Here is a 17295-nt window from a genome sequence, read left to right on the forward strand (position 1 = left end):
GCCTAGAGGGATCAAATCTTTTGAGGTGCCAACCTCTTTTAGAGTGCAAAAAGATTTGATCCCTCTCGATGCTTCGTAGATCCGGTGTTAAGATGGATCTAGGCTGATAGATTTGGAGTTAAGAAAATAGTGGAAATTTTGACATTGTTTTGGTAAAAATCTAGCAGAAATTTTGGGAATTTTGGGTTACAATTGTCAAACTTCAAGATTTTGAGTGTTATAGGAGTTTTTTATGGTGCTGAATCCATTTCCACCATCAAAAAAACTATTGAAACATTCCTATAGTCAATTTTTTAAACAAAAATAATGACTGCGAAAAATAAATTTTTGGGTAAAATTGTGGCCTCCGAAAAAAAACACCAAAATAAAAATAAAAATAGATTAAATAAAATTAATTTTAAACTAAAATAAGGAAGTAACTTGACTAACTCAAGTTACAAATTTAAGCCCAATTTACTCATAAGATTCCCTTAGACTATAGTCAAGTTACAAGTTTAAGCTCAATTTACTCTAAGTTACAAGTTTAAGCTCAGTTTACTCTAATAATTTACTCCTAAGTTACAAGTTTAAGCTCAGTTTACTCATAATAATAATCCTTTAGACTAATAAGTTACAAGTTTAAGCTCAGTTTACTCATAATATTCCTTTAGACTATAGTCAAGTTAATGGTGGTTTTTAACCTTCAAGCCATATGTAGATTATTTAAAAAATTCAACTAGCCTCCTGGTTGTAAAAAAAAAAAAACGCCTGATTTGGGAATGGATATGGCAGGCGGTAGGATGGGGAATGCACGCAGCAGCAACAGCACAGGGACCGCGAAATTGTTGGTGCCCCATCAGGGTTTCAACAACGACACAATTGAACCCATGGAAGGTCATTCTTCGCGAAAACGCTTCTCTGTTTCTCTTTGTTTTTGTATTTACTTTTTTCTTTACCTCTGTAAGTTTGGTTGAAACTCTTAATTCAGTTCGGGAGGCTCTAGCCGCATTATTTTGATTTTGATTTTATTTGTTTAAATATGTTTTGGTGCCTAAAAGTTTATTGAGTTTGTCAAGTTGCTGTTCGGCCATCACGTCACAGTGGACAGACCACATTTACACTTCTCGATTCCATTGTGTTTCGGGTGCAAAGGCCATTCAAAATTTCGTAGCATGCCACAGTTTTCCAAAACGCAAACCTGATTTTACTGATATTGCTGAAACTGATACATTTACACAGTTATATGACTGTTAAACTGAATCTTTACAATAATGATCAATGCATGGCTTCATGAGCATTGACACAGATTAGTGACTTTTAGTTTTAGTTTTATTATCTCCACTCATGTGGGTGAATGTACACTGAAATGGAATAGCTATTATTAAGCCACGTGTGACGTTATTTGTGTCAGTTTCTATTATTGTGTTACTCTGTCTGGCAACATTCATGTGTCTCAGCTTATTGTGTTTCTCATTTTTTTATTTTCAACAGCAACAGTTGGGCAATTCGAGACAGTGAGTATGGCTGAGAACCAGCCTATTATTGAGTATCCTCCGATGTCAAAATTCACCTGGACAGTTGAACACTTTACAAAGCTAAAGGTGAAAAAGCTTTATTCTGAAACTTTTATAGTCGGAGGATATAAATGGTAAGAACCAAAGTTGTTGCCGATATTTGAATCCCGAGTGTATTCACTGATCACCGAGTTGAACCCAGTTTTTTCAACCTTCTATTCTTTTGACTTTGATGCAGGCGAATTCTAATATTTCCAACGGGGAACAATGTGGGTCACTTGTCAATGTACTTGGATGTGGCGGATTCTAGCACTTTACCATACGGGTGGAGCATATATGCTCATTTCAGTCTGGCTGTTGCTAATCAGATTAATTCAAAGCACAGTGTCAGAAAGGGTATGCATTCTGAACTTTTTAGATGCCTTTTGGTCTACGATATACCCCTTGAACACTGTATTAACGAAATTCCGTGAGTAGGGGTTCTTATTTGAGTTTCTTTGGTTGTATATATGCGTGTTCATTTTTTCATCTAAAATCTTACGCTCTTTTAGGTTTTATGTATAGCTATTCAAGCTGCATGTCAGGGATTAAGTGGTTCCTCTTCTTTCAAGTCCTTGGGTTCCCTATGGCCTTTTTTGTTTAATATCATTATTTACCATGTAGATTAACATGTACACCCGTTCTCATTTTCATTTATCTGCAGACACACAACAGCAATTCAATGCCCGGCAGAGTGATTGGGGTTTCACATCATTCATGCCTCTTTTGGATCTTTATGATTCATGTAAAGGTTATTTGGTAAATGACACTTTGGTAATAGAAGCAGAGGTTACTGTACAAAGAGGGATGGATTACTTGCGATATGATTCGAAAAAGGAGACCGGCTTTGTTGGACTGAAAAATGAAGGAGCAACATGTTACATGAATTCCCTTCTTCAGACATTGTATCATATGCCTTACTTTAGAAATGTTGGTTAGCATTGCCTTTTCTTTGGTGGGTTTGACTTGTAAATGCTACTAAACAGTTTTATGGTCTGTTGTCTTTAGTTTTTTTTCTTGCCTTTGACATTTGCCAGTTTAGTGTTTCATTATGATTGTTTTTGCAATTTGTTATGAATAGGTACCATGCAATACCCCTATGGTGTTATTTTCACTGTAGAGAATGTGTAGGTTTATTTGTGAATGAGTATCTTTTTACGTGCACCAGATTTGATATGGATCTCTGTATGATTTATGATTTATCAGGCGGTGTATCATATGCCAACGGCTGAAAATGATGTACCATCAAATAGCATTCCTTTGGCTCTACAGAGCTTGTTCTACAGAGTTCAATACAATGATACCAGTGTGTCAACAAAAGATTTGACGAAATCTTTTGGATGGGATACATATGATTCATCCATGCAGCATGATGTACGGGAGTTGAACCGTGTATTGTTTGTATTGTTCGAGAAATTAGAAGACAAAATGAAGGTGTTGCAGCTTTCTTGTTGTTTCTGATGATTTTATCACTGTTGCCTGGTTGTTTAGAGTTTATTGAAATGGAAAATAATTAAAAAAACTGTGTGCTATTTGCTTTCAGGGGACTTCTGTGGAGGGTACAATACAACAGCTGTTTGAGGGGCATCATATGAATTACATTGAATGTATAAACGTGGATTATAAATCTACACGAAAAGGGTCATTCTATGGTATACTCTGCTTTGTCCTATTTGCAATTTAATCAACGGTTTTCTTTCTCATTGTTAATATAGTGTTGTTAAAATTTCCCAATAGATCTACAACTTGATGTTAAAGGCTGTCGAGATATCTATGCATCATTTGACAAGTATGTGGAGGTTGAAAAGCTTGAAGGTGATAGTAAATACCATGCAAAGCACTATGGTTTGCAGGTTAGGTCATCAATCACCAATCCTAAAAATGTCAGATTGCGGTTTTTAGATTTTATAGGTTCTTGATTCACGTTAAGAATTGATACCTGTAAATTTTTGTCAAAACTGGATCTCTAATTTTAACGGTTCTTTCAGGAAGCAAGAAAAGGTGTTCTTTTCATTGATTTCCCTCCAGTGCTACAGCTTCAGTTAAAGCGATTCGAGTATGATTTCATGCATGACACAATGGTCAAGGTGTTGTGCATGCCAGTGCCTCCTACTATATGCTTTTTCTGTATTTACCTAGAATATTTGTGTCAAAATTGGTTGTTGTGAGTTTACTTTTTGGTAAAATTAACTGCTTGTGTTTTGCTAATTAAAACCTATTATTAGACATGCACACCAAAGAATTAAAAAGAAAATAGCACAACACCTTGACACAATGATCAATGGGCTGTGCTTACTAGTGCCTCATACTATATACACTGAAAAGGGAACCAAACACATCCAAAGATCAAAAATCTTAAGCACTCGCAGGCTTGTATCTTTTTCTGTATTTACCTAGCTCACTTGAATCAGAATTGGTAGTATTGAAACAGCTCCATTGTGATATTGGTTATGGTAAAATTAACTGCTTGCTTATTTCTACTTAAAATCTAAGAAGTGATGAACTGACAGATTGAAATACGTTTCCTACTATTAAAAGAGGGCATACTTTAAAAATAATTTGAGCTCTTACTTGGCAAACGAAGAACAAAATCTGTTTCTTATTAAGCCTAAATATATCTCAATCTTACTAAAGATTATGCATTCCATTCTACTGTAGATGAATAATGTTTATGCCTCTAGTAGATGATCAGCCAATGTCATCACAACTGGACTAGTCATTGAACTAGTTGATCCTAAAAATGGGAACTGTTAGTTTTTGTAGCAGTGGATGTGTTCTAGCTTTGAAATTTTGCGGAGAGGTTAAAATACATGAGATCCTTAAAACTTAGAAATCGTTTATGGAAATTCCACCTAGAAATGACTTAATTAGATTATTAATCAATTTTTAAATATTTCCTAAGTCTAAACTTAGGGAATATGGTTAATTAATCAGTATTAATTAAGTCAAGGCATGAATCATCTAGAAACTCACATGGATCGATCCCGAGATGATCCTAGCCATTGATTAAGTTTTAACCTTGGCCATTGGTGCTCCAACAGAGGATTATAAGAGGAGGTTGATGTGGTGATGGAGAGGACACTTGAGAGGTTCGATTTCTCAGCAAATTGATTTCCAAAGTATCAGAATTCAGTGGCCGGAGAGAGAGCTAGAGATCGAAGTAGTGTGAGAGGGGAAGAGACAGGGAGGTTGGAGGAGGCATTCCAGATTCCGTGAGTGAATTTATAAAGAGGTGGAAGGGCCACAGAGAGGCTGACGCTGGGGCAGCGCAACAACTTCTAGAGGCAAAGTCGAATCACTGAGAGGGATTGATGTTTTTAGTTTCTAGAGGTTGGGAAGGAGTCCTAGATTGTTGGACAAGCATCTTTCTAGTTAGCGGAATGCAGAAGGACTTCATCAGAGACCAGTTTGATGCTAGACGTCCAATAGGCTGTGTAGAGGCTGACACAGAGGGTCAGAGGGTTGAATTTCTGAAAGGCAAGTTGTGTCGGGAGTTTGCCTGTGGGGTGAGGAAAATTCCTCACTAGATTTTTGCCATTATTTTTCTCTGTAGGATTGTCAGATTTTGACATCCAGTTGTACTCAGAATTTCTTACTGCTGCTTAATGATAAAATCCCTAGCTGCTGCATCAGTTTTCCCAAGTTGGGTTTTTTCGGGGACTTTTGTCCAAAAATAATTGTGTTAATTTTTTTCTTTTCTTTTCTAAGTAAGATTAATCTATTGATATAATACAAAAAGTAGTTACAAAGTTTCCTGGCCGTAAAGGGACTCGGCCTTAATCAGCATGTAGCCATGAACATTGTCTGAGACTGCCCCAACAAAGGGGAAACCAGTCTGAAAGAGAAAAAGAAGTCCAAAAAGACAACAGTTTTAACCACAGTTTTCTGAAGAGACTACCCAGAAATCAAAAACAGCATAACCGAACCACCCAGAAATCAACAGTTTGTCCGGACTGGACCATCACCCCTCAGAGAACTCTGAGGCCACACAAGACAAGACATAACTAAACCAAGAGCTAAAAGAAGTGCCACCTGGCAGACGTGACACGCGCGATAAATTCCTCCGTGGCAGGTTCCTCCACAATAGGACAAGCCCAGTCATCCGGGTTGTCCACTTCGCCACCTGTTGTCTGCCACACCCCGCCGCCTGCTGTCCGCCCTCCCTGCTGCCGGCTTCCACCTGCGGACCCACCGTGTCCTCCATGCGTCTTTCCACTGCCGGCGTGTCACTTTGAAGGCCCAAGTCATCATGCGAGCTGCCAGCATTGGCCTTCCCATGCTGTCTGTTCCGGCCACCATTACCACCTTGTTCTTCGTCGTTGTCTCTGTTCCGACTAGGACCGGCTCTGTTCGTCTCCTCCATGGAAAATGTCATAGGAATGTGCTGCTCATTCTCTTCTGTGATGGAGATGGAGACAGTGGCCACAATGACTGGGCAGTTCAGAGCGCTGCGGAACCGGAACTGCGTCGTGTGAGGGACCTGGTGCAGAGGCAGAGGAAAGGGCGTAGTGTGAACAATCGCCTCTTTGCGTCTGGATCTGTGGAGACCTGCTTTGCCGCGGCCACTTTTGGTAATCGGATACTGGGGATTTTCAGCAGAGGAAGCTGGGGAAGCCGGGGAGCGAGAGCTGCCTCCTCGCGTGCCACCGTGTCTGCTACGCATACGGTGGCGAACCATGGTGGAAGTAGGAGTAGCGAAAGAGTCAGGGGAAGCAGAAGGAGAATAAACAGAGGAATTTTGCGCAGAGGTTACAGAATGCTGGGGGACAAAAGGTGAGTTGCAGAGGTTTGAATGGGAATGGTGGTAACCATTGCCCAAGTCAAGGCAACAAACAATCCAGCAGCGGCGCCCCGTGCTGGTTCTCTCAGATGGCTCTTCCGCCTGCGGAGGGCAAGCACAGTGAAACAGGGGCAGAATGACTGGAATGTTTTCTGGCGCCATGGTTAAACAGGGAATGGCTCTGCCTCGACTGTAGCAGGCATTTAATGCCGCCTACGAGGTGCCCCGAGTATCATTTACGTTGATCTTGGGATGGTTGCAGAGGACCATGTGGCCACCTCGTCCGCCATCGTCCCGTCTCATCACCGTATACGAATTAATGAACACCCGCATCCGGGGATTGAGCTTCCTGATGCACCAGGTCAGTGCAAATTTGCAGTTGCTTTTGGTCATCTATGATATCGAGAAGACCATAGCGTAAGGCCTGGTCCTGATCTGTCCCAATGTTTGCTAAAAGATCAGCTACTTTGTTACTGTCCCTTTTGACATGAATAAAAGTTATTGCTCTCCTGTCTTTTATCCATTTCTCTATTGTTTCAAGCCTGGTCATTAGTCTCCAGCTGTTGGCAACTCGTAAGGCCGTGCTTCCCTGTTGTATTTGAATGGCCATATTGATGAGGATTTGAGTGTCCCCTTCTATAAGGATGGGATAAAAGTTATGTTGGTCAGCTAGCTTCATACCTTGCCACAAGCCTTCCAGTTCTGCAGAGTTGTTCGTGTCCCATCCAATGGATCCAAAAAAAGATAAAAGAGGTTGGCCCTCATGATTTCTATATATGCCTCCATATCCTGCTTTGCCTGGGTTGCCCTTGGAGGCACCATCGAAATTTAACTTAATCACTCCTGTAGGGGGGAGTGACCAGTGTGAAAGCTGCCTGGTTGTGATGCTGGTTCTATTGGTATTCAAAAGAGCTTGAGGGAGCTGTAGGTTCCAGTTAGCCCATATGCTTAATTCTTGTGGCTGGGTCGGAAAGTCATCCGTTGTCCATTGATGCAATGCAAGAGTTTCCTTGATGTTCTGACATAGGTTAGTCCATATGATTTCTAAGGAAGTTTTGTGATTTTTGAAAATTCGTTTATTTCTTTCCTTCCAGATTGTCCATAGAAGGAGACCTGGCAAGATTGTCCATAACTTGTTGAGAATTTTGCTGTTATAGGGCTCTGGAGTCCAGTTGCGAATGGTGCCTCTTATATCCCCAAGAAATCTGCAGGGTCTCTGGCATCTGAAAGTGAGCTTTTCCCAGAGTTGATTGGCCATGTGGCAAGAGTCCATGAGGTGCTGAATAGTTTCTTCATTATTTTGACAGTTGGGACAGTAAGAAGGACCATGAAATCCTCTTTTAATTAAGTTATCCCATGTGAGAATTCTTTGATGATACAACAACCAGATAAAAGTAGAGACTTTGGGCCAGATCCCCGTAGTCCATATACGCTGCCAGGCAGGATCTATTGGTTCCTGAGTTTGGCACATTATTTGGTAAGCTTCTTTGGTGGTGTATGTGCCTTTCGGTGTATAACCCCATCTTAGAACATCGCTTCCTGTATGGACTCTGATTCTTCTACTGGTGAGCTCTTTGTGTAGCTCCATGTTATGAGCTTCCGTTCCTTGCTGTGCTATTTGCCTCACAGGTTTCCATTGTCTGAATCCCTGTATAATGCTAGGAGTCCAGAAGTGTGCCACATTGTTTGCTTGGTTAATGTTGTTTCCATGATAAAATGTGTCTGGCAAGAATACTTCAATTTTGGGTCTTTGTTGCCAGGAGTCCGTCCAGAAACGGGTTGTTCTTCCGTTCCTTATCTCCCAGAAGCTGTGCTGATAGATGACCTCTCTGTGTTGCTTGGTCGCGTTCCAGATTAAGGATCCTATCGGCGTGGTGGTGATCCTGATTAGTTCTTGTTGTGGTCGGTTATTTTCATACTTTGCTATCCATAATTGCGCCCATAACTTCTGTGGACAGGAAACCCATTGCCACTAAATCCTTGCTCCCATCAAAGTGTTGCTGTGTTGAGGGTCACGTAAGCCTAGGCCTCCCTGTCTTTTAGGCCTGTAGACTTTATCCCATTTGACTAGAGCCCATTTTCTATTTTGTCCTGTGGAGCCCCATAAGAAATTGCGTTGCAAGTTTCGAATTCTTTTCAGTACCCATTTCGGCGTAGCAAGCACTGAGAACAGATAGAGGGGCATTGATTGTAGAACTGCCTTTATCAGGACTAATCTGCTTGCCATGTTGAGAGTTCTATAAGTCCAAGATAGGAGTCGACTTTCCATTTTCTCTATGAGTTGATGCCAGGAAGCATGCTTTAAGGTTGAATCTATGAGGGGGGCGCCTAAATACTGAGACGGAAGCTTGGCTTGAGGGAATCCAATGATTTGAGTAATGACTCTTTGGGTGGGAATAGGAGTATGGAAGAAAAAAATCTGAGATTTGGAGGTGTTGATGGTGGTGCCAGAAGCTTCTGAGAATGTGTCTAAAAGAGCTTTAAAGGTTCTGGCTTCATGTACAGAAGGATGACCAAAGAGCATATTGTCATCAACAAATTGTTGATGGGTGATAGCAGGGGATCCATGGACAGAGAGTCCTCTGAGATCATGGGACTGTACGACATGCTTTATGATATGGCCTAGACCCTCAGCCATAATAATGAAAAGAAAAGGGGACAGCGGGTCTCCTTGACGTATTCCTCTAGAGGGGTGATACGGTTTAGAGGGGATCCCATTGACAAGGACAGAGCAGAGTGGGGAGGTTATGAGTGTCATCATCCATCTGACCTAGGTCGGGCTGAATCCAAAGGCCGTTAGCAGCTGTTTTATGTAGGTCCAACTGAGTTTATCAAAGGCTTTGGAAAGGTCAATTTTCAACAGCATGCCTGCTTGTTTGTTCTTCTTGAGAGAATGAATGGTTTCATGGGTCAGAATAATACCATCCAAAATTTGTCGACCTTCTACATAACCAGATTGCTCTGGTGAGATGAGAAGAGGGAGAAGCGGTTTGAGACGATTGGCTATGACTTTCGATATAATTTTGTAGATCACATTGCATAGGGCAATAGGCCTGAACTTCTCCGGAGTGCTTGGTTGCGCGACTTTGGGAATAAGAGCGATGAAAGTTGTATTGAGCGCGGGGAGTAGCCAATGCATTGCTCTTGATTCCTCAACCACGTTCCAAACATCTGCTTTAATTAGATCCCAAAAGTGATGGTAAAAGTTGGACGTGAAGCCATCAGGTCCTGGCGCCTTCCTAGCCTTTAGTTGATTGGAAGCCTCTTCGACCTCTATGATTGTGACTGGCCTTAGCAATAGTTGATTATGCTCCTGTGTGATGAGTTTAGGGATATGCTGAAGAATATCATTGATGGCGCTCTGTTTGTCTGTGGGCTGCTCTTGATGAATAGTTTTGAAGTGATTTATAAGCTCTGTCTCTATGTCTTCCTGTTTTTCCAATTTGTCTCCTTGAGAGTTTTGAATGTGTGAAATTGTATTGTTCATTCTTCTTTGTATAGTTGTACGATGGAAAAACTTGGTGTTTCGTTCCCCCTCTCTTAGCCATCTGATTCTTGATTTTTGTCTCCATAGCAGTTCCTCTTGTTTGCCTCTTTCATCTAGTTGTGTTAGTAGTCTTTGTTCCTTCTTGGCATACTCCTCTGTTCTGCCTTCTAGGATGATCTTCTGCTGTAGCTCTGTCATGCTCTGCTCAAGGGCTTTTTTCTCTTGAAAGATGTTGCCAAAGGTGGTATAGTTCCAGATTTTGATTTGTTTTTTGATGTGTTTCAGTCTTTGCTGGAATTGGTACATAAGTGAGCCTCCGTTGGGAATGAAACTTTCCCATGCTGATTTGACCACTGTATTGAACTCAGGGTGAGTAAGCCAGAAAGCTTCAAACTTGAATGGTTTTCTGTTGGAGTTTCCGGGATTTTTCCATTGTAGAGAAATGGGCCAATGATCCGAACTAGCTAAGGGTAAGATAGAGGCGCTTATATCACCACCAAGATGAACAAAATTGTCTGAAATTAGAAATCTGTCCAACCTGGATGCTATTTGCTGAGTGCCGGCTCTTTTGTTGTTCCAAGTAAAGATGCCGTTGTCAAAAGGTAAGTCCATTAGACTATTGTGTTGAATGTAATCTTTGAAGTCATTGCTTTCTTTGTCCAGCTTTCGTCTGCCTCCCAGTTTTTCCTCCAGCCGGGTGATCATGTTGAAGTCTCCTCCCGTTATCCAAAGTGGATAAGCTCTTGGAGCATTAAGGATCTTCAATGTTTCTAATTGCTTTATTTTTTGCATACTTTCCTGAGGGAAGTAAACATTGGTTAAGTGTCCATGTATGTTGGTGCCGATCAGGTGGAACGTTGCTTGAATGAAATAGTGTGAAGCATGGAAATTTGTTAAGGATAAATGCTGAGAATTCCATGCTATGGCTAATCCTCCCGAAGCACCGGTTGCGTCAACTGTTGTTGTTTGACATCTTGCCCAGGCTTTGGATAAGATGGATTCTAAGGTACTGGTGCTGCATTTTGTTTCTTGCATGAATACAATGTATGGTTGTTCCTGCTGGATCATGTTCTTCAACATTCTGTACTTCCGGGACCATTCAGTCCTCTTACATTCCATGAGATGAGCTTCATGGTTGACTGGTAGGTAAGGATCGGTAATATTTGGTCAACTTGGAGCATCTTCCCGACTCCACTAGCATTTCCCCAATTAATATGGTACGTTGTAGATCTGTCTTTCTGCCTCTTTTCTTCCCATCTTTGATGATATGTTTCCCATCCCATTTGCCTCCTTGCTGTATGCCCAAAGTATTGTGCTGATGCACTCTTGTGAGCACTACTTCCAAATTTTCCAGTTGTCTTTCCGGTATTGTGTCGAACTCTTTCCTTTTGCAGGCTTGCTCTAGACTGAAAATGTCTATTTCCCCGAGATCAAAGCTTTCTGGTTCTTCTTCCATTAAGCTTTGCTGAGTTTCTCCTTCCTGGTGGATTTGTGGCTGAGAGGGTTCTTCCAGAGTATCATCAATGTCCATACTTTTATTAGACCATAGGGCTTTGAAATTAACAGGGTTGGTGTCGAGTTGCGAATTTGAGGCCGGCTTTTCAGAGGAGATAGCTTTCGAGGGATGACTAGTGTTAGCTTGGATGAGAGTGGGGGACAGAGGGGTGGATGGAACAGAGCTTGGGTTTGCTTGCATAGGCGTATCTGATTCGGGCTGTTCTAGATTTGTCAGGATGTCAAAGCTGTTGCTGGAGGATGGCAAAGTAGAGGATGGAGCAGCGTTTTTGGGTGCTGAGGGAGGTTTTTTGTTATGCCTTTTCCGGCTGGTAACCTTGGTAAAGCCTTCTGGATCAGACTTGTTTCCGGTTTCGGTGGTTTTGGCTGTCATGTTTAAGGGACAGTCACGAAAGAGGTGACCGTGGGCATGGCATCTCCTGCAACAGAAGGGTACATGTTCATAGTCAAGGGGTTGAATCCATTCAAAGTCGTCGTGAAGAAGACTTACCGTGTCCGGTAGTGCGTGGCCCAGCTTCATGTAAACGCAGATCCGTGCATAGGATGTGTATCTTCGAAGCTTAGTTTCCTCTGCTGCCTTTATGAACTCACCTAGTCCATTGCCAATGGCTGTTAGTGAATCCTCGTCCCAGTATTCCAGTGGAAGTGAGTACAAGCAGATCCATACTGGTGCCCAGCTGAAATCTTCCTTATCGGGGTTGAATCTTTCGACCCAGTCTCGTAGATAAAGACCTGCTGCGTTGAAGAAGTAAGGTCCTCCATCCAGGACCCGGTTCCGGTCTTCAAGGCAGTTGAAAGTGGCTGTGAAGAAGCCCTTAGGGCCCAACTATAGAGTTACATGACCTTTGGGCTTCCATTTCGAGGTGATCCAGCCTTGCAGGGCTTTTTCAGTTGGCTAGAAACCTATGAATCTGCCAATCAGGGCATGGTCTTTCATATATTGTATTTGCGCATTGATCCTGTGGCTAAGCAACTCGATCTTGGGCCTTTCCGTGGCGATGAGCTTGCATGTGGGTGATGAAGCTTTCTTTGGTGTGCCTGATGTTGCTGGTTTGTCCAACTTCTCGTATTCCAGATCTTCTTGTTCATTCTTCTCTGGCTGCTGCACAAGCTGTGCCTCGGCCTTCTCTGCAGTCTTAGTTCTGCTCTCAGTTGGGTTTTCGTTGTTGTAATTTTTGGGGGGAGGTGCTGATGCCTCCCCCGTTGGACTGTTCATTGTCCTCTGCGTTCAGAGTCACAGAGTCAGTCCTGACAAATTTTGTTTGGGCTTGTAAAGCTATGTGCTCAGACTGTGCGCCGTGGAAGGGTCTGTCAGGAACCCTAGTTCCTCAGTGTGCCATCGCTCCTCACTCCTTTGAATCAACTAATTGTGTTAATTTTATGTGTGTGCGTGTGCTAGCATTTCTCAGCTTCCATCGTTTTATCTTCCGTAGTATTTTATTTGTGAAGTTTGTAGTGTGATTTATTTAGTATTTGTCGTAGCAAACAACAAATAAATTATTAAATAAAATTAACAATTAGGAGAATAATTTCCAGTTGCTGCAATAGGTTTTCGGTTTGAAATTTTCACACGGTCTTAGAGCGCAGTTGATCAGCTGGAGAGCTCAGAGGCGAAAATAGAAGGAATTTCGCTGCTCAATATGGGCAGCAGGCCGAAATTCCCAAGGGCAACGCAGTCATTCTGCTAGGAGGTCAAGTTACTTGTGGAGGTTCGATTTTTTGAGTGAGGGACAGAAAAATTCGGTCTTGACTCCTACCAGATCGAGTGATTCCAGAGGTAGAGGGAGCAACTCAGTTTTTTTGTTGGGCAGATCTCTAGCTGGACATAGTGGTTTTTGCAGCAGTTCGCTAGAGTAGAGCCGGCATCGGGGTGGAAGAGAGAAGAGCACACAAAGAGGGAAATTTTTCCTTAAGGAACTTCTAGTCTCAAGAAGTTCGATTTTTCCTTGCAGATTAGCAGTTGTTGTGAGTAGATCTTCTCACTCCAGAAGGGAGTGTGAATAACAGAGAAACAACTGAGCAAAAGGAAAAAGGAAGTTTTCGTCAGAGCGTTGAGATGGCTGTTGCTGGGCTTCGTGATCAGGACAGGCTGGATGGAGCTTCCAACTACGTCATTTGGAAGGCAAGGATGTCCTTTCTTCTAAATGAATATGGCCTGCAAGCCTATATTGATGCGGTGGTAGCAGTTCCTACGGATGCAGATCAACTGAAAGAGTACCAAAAGGAGATGACACGGGCGAAGAGGTTGATCCTAGACGGAGTGCGGGATCATATTGTCTCACATATAATGACCAAGGGAATGACCAAAGAAAAGTGGGAGACTCTCTCCATGCTATACCAAGGTACTTCCGAGCAACGAAAGATGTACTTAGAAGAGAAGCTGAGATGCATCAGGATGCAAAAGGGGGGAGGGATAGATCCCTTCCTCACCAGGATTCAGGAGGTTTGAGATCAGTTGTCAGATGTTGGGGAAATGCCTCAACTCACGATGCTAGTGTGATTGGCACTCAACAATGTCTTAGAGGAGTGGCAGGTATTCGTCCAAAGTATCTTGGGCAGAGATACCTTGCCAAGGTGGGACAGGATGTGGGCTGATTTGCTGCAGGATGAGTTGATACAAGCTCTATTGGAGAGCTCCATCAGTGGCAACAACATCAGATCGAAGTAGGTGAAGGAGGAGGAGAATTGTTGATTTGGGGTAGCATCAGATGTGCTCTAGCCACGAAATTTGGTGGAGAGGCTAAGGCACATGAGATCTCTAATACCCAGAAAGGGTTTGGGCAGATTCTAAACAGTTTGGGAGATATTAAAATAATTAATATTTTTAATGGAGTCCCTAAGTCTAAACTTAGGGAAATTAAAATATTAATGTGAATTAATATAAAACTGTGTTAGAATGGTCCAAAAGTCATGGATCAAGCTAGATCTAATCTTAGCCGTTGATTAGGGACTTAATCTCGGCCGTTGATTTGTCAACGAGAAAAGTATAAGAGGAGGCTTGAGGGTCACTTGGAGAACACACCAAGAGATCAAGATTTCGACTTTCTGGGGCTGGGTTTGCTAAGAAAGTTGAGAGAGTGATCTGGAGTTGCAGCTGAGGGGCAATGAATACAGAAGCAGAGAGGCAAAGATAGTGCCGGGAGGATTAGCGCAGCAGCCGGGAAAGTTGACGCAGAGGGCAGAAGCCGGAACTGCTAGGAACAATCGGAACTGCCGGGAAAGCTGACGTAGAGGGCAGAAGCCGAAACAGCTGTGAACAGCCGGAACTTCCGGAACTGTCGGGAAATCTGACGTAGAGGGCAGAAGCTGGAACTGCCGGAACAACTAGAACTGTTGGGAAATGCCGGAACTGCTGGGAAAGCTGACGCAGAGGGCAGAAGCCGGAACTACAAGGAAAGCGGACATAGAGGGCATAAGCCAGAACTGCCGGGAAAGTTGACGCAGAGGGCAGAAGAGGTTGACGCTGGGGTTTTTCGTGGGGCAGATTGGAGCTGAGGAGTTGCCAAAGTGTTTATCCGGGGTTTTAGCCGGAGCATTTGTCTTCGAAGGAGAGGTACTATTGCCGAGATTTTTCTCTGTTGGGTGAGCCGGATTTGGCACCTAGATTGTATTCTAAACTGCTTAATAAATCAAACCCTCAGATAGCTGCACCGGTTTTCCCGCATTGGGTTTTTTCGGGGACATTAGTCCAAAAATAACGGTGTCATTTGTATGCTTGTTTCTATTTCCTTTAGTTGATGATCTGTAATGTGTTGAGCATGCATTTGTATTTATTTCCAATATTTACATGGTAAATAATTTGTTAATTAACAGAACAAATAGGTAGGAATAAACCAGTAAAATGCATGAAGGGTTTCTAACGTGTTAGACTTAGAAATTCCAACAAGAATGTGGCCCTCGCATCTAAGGGTCCCAGTCAGGGACAGGGGGAGCAGAGGAAGAAGAAGAAGGACCTGTCGAAGGTCAAGTGATTCAGATGTGGTGAGCTCGGTCACTACAATACCCAGTTTCCTCTTAGGAAGAAGGACAAGGAGGAGAAGCAAGATCAGTAGGCAGCTTTAGCGGAGATCGATAGGCTTTCCTCCAGGCTGGAGGAAGATTTCTCCATGTTTTTCGATATACCTCTAGGAGTGAGGTGGGGTGACTTAGCCCCAGAGCGCTACAAATGGGCAGGATCATTGAGGAATCCACCTAATGGATCATTAACTAGCTACAGGGGAGCGCAAGATGGATCAGTGGCAGTTGATGCAGTCAGATGCCAGAGTGATAGTTGCAGAAACTAGTAGCAGTCAAATGCTGGGGAGTGCAGTGCAGAGTTGGCAGTAGTGTAGTTGGCGTAATGCAAAAGTCATTTGCAACGCAGATTCTTTAGTGACAATGCAGATACTAGCAGTAGTCAGAGACTTAGGTGACAGATGCATTATACTGATCACAGTTGATTCAGTATTTTGGATGCTTTTCAGTTGCAGATGTTGCAGCGGCAACAACAACAAATGAGAGGGAGTTGCAGTGTAGATGCAGTATTGGCAGCAGTATGGCAGTGTTAGTAACAACACAAATGCAACATATATCAGAGTTGCGCAGTGGTTGGTGGGCAGTATGGTCAGACATCAGTAGTGTGATAGCAGATGATGCAGAGACAGGGTGTTGCTACGGGGTGTGCGTGACAAGAGATGATGTAGAGACATGGTGTTGCTACGGGGTGTGTGTGACAGGAGATGATGCAGAGACAAGGTGTTGCTACAGGGTGTGCAGTAGCATTAGAACACATTCCTAGCTAAGAGGGAGTGTTAGTTTTTGTAGCATCGGATGTGTTCTAGCCTTGAAATTTTGTGGAGAGGCTAGAATACATGAGATATCCAAAACCCATAAATTATTTCTGGAAATTCCACCTAGAAATAACTTAACTAAGATTATTAACCAGTTTTTAAATATTTCCTAATTCTAAACTTAGGGAATATGGTTAATTAATCAATATTAATTAAGTCAAGGCATGAATAATCTAGAAACTCACACGGATCAATTTAGAGATGATCCTAGCCATTGATTAAGTTTTACTTTTGGCTGTTGGTGCTCCAACAGAGGATTATAAGAGGAGGTCGATGTGGTGATGAAGAGTACACTTGAGAGGTTTGATTTCTCAATAGATCGATATCCAGAGTAGCAACAATCAATTGCCAGAGAGAGCTAGAGGTCGAAGCAGTGTGAGAGGGGCAAAGACAGTGAGTCTGGAGGAGGCATTCCAGATCCAGCAAGTGCATTTGCAGAGAGGCAGAAGGGCCACGGAGAGACTGCCGTTGGGGCAGTGCAACAACTTCTAGAGGCAAAGTCGAATTGCTAAGAGGGATTGATGTTTTCAGCTCTAAAGGCCGGGAAGGAGTCCCTGAGTGTTGGAGAAGCGTCTTTCCAGTCAGCAGAAGGAAAAATGACTTCATCAGAGACTAGTCCGAGGCTAGACGTCCAACAGGCTACCTATGGGGTGAGGAAAATTCCTCACTAGATTTTTGCTAGTATCTTTCTCTATAGGTTTGCCAGATTTCGACATCTAGTTGTACTTAGAATTTCTCATTGCTGCTTATAATAAAACCCTCAATTGTTACACCAGTTTTCCCAAGTTGGGTTTTTCCGTGGACTTTTGTCCAAAAATAATTATGTTGATTTTATGTGTGCACTAGTATTTCTCAGCTTCCAATGTTTTATTTTCTTCCGCAATGTTTTATTTGTGAAGGTTAAATCTATCAAGGGCGCGCTTAACTGAGAGAAACCTTTGACAAATCATTGGTAATTACTGCAAATTGCAAATAATCCTCGCAATTCTGTCAGGTTCTTGGGTGTGAGCTAGTCCAATATTGCTTAAATCTCTTCTTGATGAACATGTACTCCCTTTGCGCTGATTATGTGTCCCAAATAAAGAATCTCCGTTAACCCAAATTCGCACTTTAATGCTTTGGCATAGAGAGATTGCTCCTGCATAATGCTCA

At 42.5% G+C, this 17295-nt stretch overlaps 1 pseudogene across 1 annotated transcript in view; it reads left to right on the plus strand.

Moving 5' to 3' along the window:
- Positions 1 to 706: 706 nt before the first annotated feature.
- LOC149141502 (ubiquitin C-terminal hydrolase 13-like) overlaps positions 707 to 17295 on the plus strand; it is a 239702-nt pseudogene continuing 223113 nt past the window's right edge. The window contains exons 1-8 of the transcript XR_016264985.1: positions 707 to 873; positions 1471 to 1627; positions 1732 to 1889; positions 2197 to 2462; positions 2739 to 2966; positions 3076 to 3184; positions 3270 to 3385; positions 3521 to 3619. The product of XR_016264985.1 is annotated as a ubiquitin C-terminal hydrolase 13-like (transcript). The remainder of the gene's footprint in view (positions 874 to 1470; positions 1628 to 1731; positions 1890 to 2196; positions 2463 to 2738; positions 2967 to 3075; positions 3185 to 3269; positions 3386 to 3520; positions 3620 to 17295) is intronic.

The sequence above is a fragment of the Pinus tabuliformis genome, chromosome X (genome assembly GCF_031772625.1).
Source record: "Pinus tabuliformis cultivar Carrire ecotype Pingquan chromosome X, CPIR1, whole genome shotgun sequence".
NCBI classification, from domain to species: Eukaryota; Viridiplantae; Streptophyta; class Pinopsida; order Pinales; family Pinaceae; genus Pinus; species Pinus tabuliformis.